The sequence below is a fragment of the Octodon degus genome, unplaced genomic scaffold (assembly GCF_000260255.1).
Source record: "Octodon degus isolate 3935 unplaced genomic scaffold, OctDeg1.0 scaffold00026, whole genome shotgun sequence".
NCBI classification, from domain to species: domain Eukaryota; kingdom Metazoa; phylum Chordata; class Mammalia; order Rodentia; family Octodontidae; genus Octodon; species Octodon degus.
The window spans coordinates 18,784,389-18,792,116 of NW_004524602.1; positions in this window are offsets into that span (position 1 = coordinate 18,784,389).

Genomic DNA, 7,728 nt, shown 5'->3' on the forward strand with positions numbered 1-7,728 from the left:
GGTTCCAAATAAATTTTAGGAATGATTTCTCTAGGCCTGGGAGGTATGTTGGTGGTAGTTGGATAGGGATTGCATTAAATCTGGGTCTTAATGCAATTTTGGGAGTATGGCTATCTTCACAATGTTGGTTCTTCCTATCCAGGATCAGGGAATATCTTTCCATTTTCTGAAACCTCTACAATCTCTTTTTTTTAGAGTACTGTAATTTTCATTTAGTAGATCTTTTACTTCTGTAGTTAGATTAATTCCTAGGTATTTCATTTTCCATGGTGCTATCGTAAAAGGTATTGTTTCTCTAATTTCCGTCTCAGTGTGTTTGTTCTCTGTGTAGAGGAATGCTATTGACTTTTGGGTATTGACTTTGTAGCCTGCTCTGCTACTGACTTTGTGTATTAATTCTAGTAGCTTCTTGGTGCAGTTTATGGGTCTTCCAAGTAAAGTATTGTGTCATCTTCAAATAATGATAGTTTAACTTCTTTACTTATTCTTATTCCTTTTATTTTTCTTTCTTGTCTAATGGCTCTAGCTAATGATTCCAGAACTATATTGAATAGGAGTGGTGATAGAGGACATCCTTGTCTTGTACCAGATCTGAGAGTAAAAGTTTTCAGTTTTTTCCCATTTAGAATTATGCTAGCTGTTGGGTTGTCATAGATGGCTTTTATCAGATTGAAGTAGAGGCCATTGATTCCAATTTTCTGTAGGACTTTGAACATGAATGAGTGTTGGACTTTGTCAAAAGCCTTTTCTGCTTCGATTGAAATGATATGTGAGTTTACAGCTATAACTTTCCCTTTAAGAACTGCCTTCATCATATCCCATAAATTTCTATAAGTTGAATTTTCATTGAATTGTAGATATTGTTCAATTTCTTGTTTAATTTTGTCTGTGACCCTTTGATTGCTGGATAGGGTGTTAATAAATTTTCATGTAGTTATGGGGTTTTTCTGGTTTCTTTTGTCATTAATTTCCAGTTTCATTGCACTGTGGTCAGATAATATACACGGGATGATTTCTGTTTTCTTGCATATACTTAAGCATGACCTATGGACTAGTGTGTGGTATATTTTAGAAAATGACCCATTTTCAGCTGAAAAAAAATGTGTATTCAGCTGTGGTTGGGTGGAACACTCTGTATATGTCCACTAAGTGCACTTGTTCCAAGCTCTGGTTCAGTTCTGCTACATCTTTGCTAATTTTTGGCTGCTTGACCTATCTTTTTGGGATAAGGGGGTGTTAAGGTCTCCTGTTAAGATTGTGGTATTAGATATCATATTTTTCATGTCCGTTAAGATTTGTCTTATATAGTTGGATGCTCCTGTAATTGGTGTATACATATTTATGTGTGTTACAACTTTCTCTTGAGTTTTTCCCCTAACTAGTATATAGTGCCCTTCTTAATTTTGTGTGATCATTCTTGGTTTAAAGTTGAGACTGCCTGACAACCGGATTGCTACCCCTGCTTTTTTCTGAGGTCCTGGATCATGTAGTATTTTTTTTTTATCCTTTAACTTTCAGCCTATGAATTTCTTTATGAGTTAAGTGTGTTTCTTGTATACAGCATATTGTTGGATTTTGTTTCCACTGGGCAAGTCTATTTCTTTTAATTGGTGAATTTAGTCTATTTACATTACATTATGATTGAAATGTATTGACTTATGATTGACATGTTATTTATCTGCTGTTGTTTACTCCTTTTTCTCCTGTGTTTAACTGTTTGCCCTATTTGGCTGGTTCCTTCCATTGTCATTTGTGGAGTTCTGATCATTTTGGTCCCTCTCTAGAACATCTTTTAGTAGTCTGTGTAGAGTTGGCTTCGTCATCATGAAATTTTTCAGTTGTTCTTTGTCATGAAAGCATTTTACTTCTCCATCAAACTAAAAGGGAATTTTGCAGGGTATAGTAGTCTGTCCTGGAATTTGTTTTCCTGGAGGACTTGAAGTACTCTGCTCCATGTCCTTCTTGACTTTATGGTTTGTGAAGAGAAGTATGCCATTATTCTGATGGGTTTTCCTTTAAATGCTATCTGTTTCTTTTCTCTAGCAGCTTTCAGTATATTGTTCTTGTGCTGATTTCTGGGGTCTTGACTATTATGTGTCTCGGTGTGTTTTTAATTGAGTTGATGTTATTTGGAGTTCTGTATTCACGTAACCAGTGAGTGTCAGATGTTTCCCCATACTTGGGAAGTTTTCTGCCATTACTTCTGCCCATATTCTTTTTATATCATTTGTGTTGAGTCCTTCTTTCTCATTGATGCCTATTAGTCTCATGTTGTTCATCTTTGCATCATCTTGCAGGTGATGAATTATTTTTTCCTGCATCCCAGTTGCTTTTAAGAGATCTTTTCTTACCTTTTCACTAGCTGTGACAACATCTTCAACATCTGAAACTGTATCTTCACTTTCACTCAAACGGTTTTGCAAGCTTGTGATTGAGACTTTAAATTCCTTTATATCTCTTTGGCTCTGCTACATGTGATCTATTTCTTTCTTTCTTATATTGCTCATTCAAGGATTCTATCATTTTTCTAATCTCCTCTATTTTTTCTATCAGTGTTGAGAGAAGCAGTTATTAATTCTTAATTATTTATTATTTCATTAGAGGTATCCTTTCTTTTTTACTTCAGAGATTATTTCTGATATGATTTCCTCTATATGTTTATGCAGGTTATTCTTTACTTCAGATGTTTTTAATTCAGAGATTTCTTTCTTTGTTTCAGAGGTTCGTTCTCATCTGAGTTCCTCTATACCTTTCTGCTGTTGTTTCTTTATTTCAGACGCTATTAATTTAGACATTTCAGCTGTGTGATTCCCAGTTTCTTTTGTGCTAGTGTCCTCTGCACTTGTTCTGGGTGGGCTCTGGGCTTAAAATTGCATTTCACTTCTTCTCTTTGTCATTTTGTATAGCACTGTTCTCTGACCTTTGGTGTAGAGCTTTAGTGCAGTTATAACTTTAGCACCTACTGAAATTCTTACCCAAGAGAGATTATATGATTAAGGCAGTTATAGTTTTGTATTTACAGGACTACAGCAAGGAATAGTAATAATGGGTAATGATATTTAGCAGTTGACAAACTTTTGTAACTAATGGGTTTATATTTTAGACAGTAAGAGCAATAATTATGTCTATGTAGCTCAGCAGATATTAAATTGGTATTTGTATTTCAGTTAGTTCTGCTAACTTTTGTCTGATTGCCTTCCCTTGAAGGGAAGGTACTTTCCAGGCAGAGTAGTTCACCCTGGTTACCTTTTGCCCCCTCTCTCAGTCAAGAGAGAAAGAGGGAGGATGCTCTTATAGATCTGAGTCTAGCAAAATGTCTCAGTTACTGGGTGCAGATCATCAAAGTTTGGATTTATCCAGCTTTGCCTGGCTTGGGTCTGGCTGCTGTGCTAGCTTCTCCCTGTTCAGAACTTGGAAGTGAGCATGTTGTACTCCTCTGGCAAGATGTTCTGCTCCTGGATTAGCTGAGTGGTTCTGGCCCCTAGTCTCTCTACAGGGATTTCAGCTGCAGAGTTTCACACCAGGCCATATGCCAGGTCTGGCTGGTTCTGGAGGGGTTTGGAAGGGTCCCAAGAGCACGGCTGAAGGTCTCACTCACATGCCAGGCTTAGGCTGGGTCGGGAAGGATTCAGAGGGTATGCAGGGGTTGGTGGGGGGCAGCACAGAAGCTCTTCCACACACTCGCCTGGCCTGGGCTTCAGCTGTGTCTGGAGGGGTCCCAGGAGTGCGGAGGAAGTTCTCACTCACATGCTGGGCTTCTGATGTATTTTTCATATGGAAGCTCAGAGGTATGAAATGCACAGCAGAACACTAGAGCATGTGGCCAATTGTACTGGGCTGGTTTAAAGAAGTGCTAGTCCTGAGACAGCATGAACCTGGGAGTTGGGAACTGTAATCGGCACGAGTCACCAATGTCCAGAAGACCTGACTCTAGGTTGGCAATCTGACCCAAAGAACTTTCCTTCAGAGTATTTTAAGTTGTCCATTCAACCTTGAGAACCTTCTAAAGTTATTGACTTAAACTTGGCCTTTCCTACATGCCTATTATTTATAGCACAAATCCAATATTTTAAAGCTATATTTAATGAAACATTATACCTTTATTGTCCAACAGAATTGTAGGATTTTAGAATTCGAAGATACCTTAGAGACTCAGATTGCTATTTTTTAGAAAATAAAATTGTTTCACTTCCTTACATATACATATCTTAATCCTAAAGGACTAACAACTACACCTGGCATAATTTTTCACATGAAAAATTAATAAGGTCTAGATACTTTTTATATTACTTTGATCTTACCTGACAGGCTTTGGAATAATTAATTAATTATGTTTGAGATGAGGTCTGCAGTATGTTGCCCACCCTGGTCTCGAGCTCATAAGCTTATGTGTTCTTTCCTCCTAAGTCTCTCAAGTAGCTGGGAATACTGGTACATGTCACTGTGGCCAGCATCTTAAATTCTTCCGAGCGGAATATGAAAAGAAGTAATGTACATCAACCAAGGTAATTTACTACTTTTAACAGTAATTTAATAAAGGTATTGAGAATATTCTGGCTATTTATACAATATAAAAATATTGGTTCAAAGTTCTAAAAAGTCAACAATAAAATTGAGGGATTTCCCTTTCAGCCGGAACCACCATCTTCCAGTAATTTGCCAAAATGACTAACACAAAGGGCAAGAGGAGGGGAACCCAGTATATGTTCGCCAGGCCTTTTAGAAAACATGGGGCTGTTCATTTGGCCACATACATACGAATCTACAAAAAGGGTGATATTGTAGACATCAAGGGAATGGGTGCTGTGCAGAAAGGAGTGGTTTTCTTAGTTGAACAGGTATGTGGTGCCTTCTTACCTCAGAAATATTTGCAGCAGATTTTCACTGTACTTAGTAATTGTGTCTAGTCTTTACTCTCCAGTATTTTTCTTGTTGAAAGATATTGCTAAGGTATTGTACAGGTGTACACCCAAATATTCAAGTATTTATAAAATATTTATATTGGCTTGGAGATCCTGTAAATCACCATGGGGAAAAGATGTATCAAAATAAATGGAAGTCACTTCAGAAACAAATATAAGTCCATTTCAGTTAAATAAATTGATTAAAGCCAAAAAATTTGAGGGGATTTAAAAATGAGAATAAAGAGTGAACCTGTCAGTAGCCTTGTGTAAGGGCTGATTTGGGTCCCCACGACCACCACCGACAAATTCCTGTGTTGGAGTCCTAACCTCCAGCACCTCCGAAGGTTAGTGTGCTTGGATACAGTCCTTAAAGAGCTTATTAAAATGAGAGTAGTACAGTGGACCCCGTGTAACTAGTGTCTGTATGGAAAGACGAGAGGCACCAAGCGGTGACCATGTGATGATGTACGGAGCGCACGGCTTTGCACAAAGCCCAGGACAAAGGTCTCAGAAGACCCCAACCCTGCCGACAGCTTGCTTGCCAGCTCCAAGCCTTTAAAATTACAGGAAAACACCCTGAACAAGCCATCCAGTGAGAGATATTTCATTGTGCTAGCCCAGCACACCTTGGAACTGCATATAAATGTGGCGCTCAGAAATGAAAATAATAATGCTAAGATTTCCCGGTACCGTAGCTCTGCAGACTTGACGTGAGATGTGCCAACTAACCCTCAGGCAGCCTGTGACTATTTCTCAGGATGACCCAGAGGGCGCTGCAGGCTACTTGGGAGGCTGGGCAAGGAGGACCACAGGTGGGAAGCCGAAGTGTAGCACAGCAAAACCCGGTTTCAAAGTAAAGCATAATAAGGGCCTGGGTTGTAGCTCCTGTATGGAAAGGGTGGTGCATTTTTTTTTTTTTCTTAAATCTCTAAAACAAAACAAAATGAGGTGATACTCCTAACACGTGACAGTGTTTCTTTAAACATATGCCCTCCAACACAGCAGCTGATTCAGCTCCTTTCTTCTTCTCTCCTCCACAGAGGCCCTAAACTCGCTCCTTTGGCCAGGGCTTGCTGGCTCTGCTCTTATCAGTAACCTCTCCCATCTTTGTGATCAGTCTTTTTTCAGCATTTCCAAGATGTTAATTAAAGCTTTTTCCTCTTACCCAATCTACTAATCTTTTAATGAGGACTGGGAGCTGACCTTGCCAAGAAAGAATTTTCCTTGGCTGAAGCAGGGAGGGAAGAAGCTTTGAAAGGTCAACCATTAAATTTTTTTTCCAGTAAAAAAAAAAAAAAAAAAAAAGCTTCACTCAGTGGATTAAAGCATCTGTGTAGACGCAGGGGCTGGGAGTTCAGTCCCCAGGTCTGCTGTGCCTGCCCTGCCCCCTGGTGCACTGAGATGGTGTTTGAGACTGGGTGTGGTGGGGCATGCCTCTAATCCCAGCACTTGGGAGGCTGTAAAACAGGAGGATCACTACAAGTCCAGTCTACATAGTGAGATCCTGTATACCCTGTACTGTACACCCTGTCCTACATAAAAAAAAAAAAAGCTTCAGAGATTTTTGGGCAGCAACTCATGATATTGCCAATATTAGGTTTATAATAATTTAAAATGTTTCAATACCTAGGTTTTAAGTTAAATCATATCCATCTTCCACTTCTTAAAAAAAATGCAAAACTTATACTCCATGTTTCAAAATCTCATGATCTTTTTGAACCTTTTTTTCTCTCATCTAAGATAGGAACCATTGCTTCTGGCTTTATGAATTTGATAGCCTTTCGCCACTGACAGAGTATGTGCTGGCACTCCAAAGTTAGTGGTTTTGCAAAGCTAACTGTGATAGTGAAATATATTAATAGGTCTCTGACATCCAAGAGCTAGGAAAATATCCACTTGATAAATTTAGAATTGGCCTCACCCTTTAAAATTTCTAATACTAGGAGAAGATATTATACAATGTCTTTTAAATAAATTATAAGTCAAAGATATAGTATAAATCTTAGAACAAAAATGAAGATTAGGCAATATTCAGAAAATTAAGTACTAATTAAATGTTTCAAAGCAATTGAACTAAGAAAAAGTTTTTATGATAGTAAAGAAGTACTAAGACTAAAACATAAGATAAATACTGGAATGGCAGATAAATGACCAGCACTTCTAACAGTTTGAGAATAGGATATTGCACAAGTTCTAATGTGTTGTGGACAAGCATAATGACCATGACAATTACTAGTGGCAAGGTGTCACTTGTGGGACTGAGCTACAGCTATTTCTTTGAAATCCACCCTGTAGATTCAGATGGAATCATGACCCATAGGGTGGAAGAGAAGTCCATTTGTACAGTGTGCTGATGAAAATATTTTGCTGCTGAACACAAAAGAATAACTGAAAGACTACTATTGTATAACTTATTCTCCTATATTTAATTGTTTACCCTATTTGGTGGGTTCTTTCCAATTCTCATTCATGGGCTGTGATCAATTTGCTCCCTCTCTAGAACCTCATTTAGTAGTCTTTGTAGGCTTAGCTTTGTCATCATGAAATTCTTTAGTTGTTCTTTATCATGGAATTATTTCACTTCTCCATTATACTCCATTATACTTCTCCCTGCAAAGAGAGTTTTGCAGGGTATATCAGTCTGGTTGGACTTTTTCTTACAAGACTTGAAGTACTTTGCTCCATGCTCTTCTTGACTTGATGGTTTGTGAAGAGAAATCTGCTGTTATTCTGATGGGTTTTCCTTTAAATGTGATCTGTTTCTTTTCTTTAGCAGCTTTTGGTATACTGTTCCTGTGCTGAATTTCTGGGATCTTGATTATTA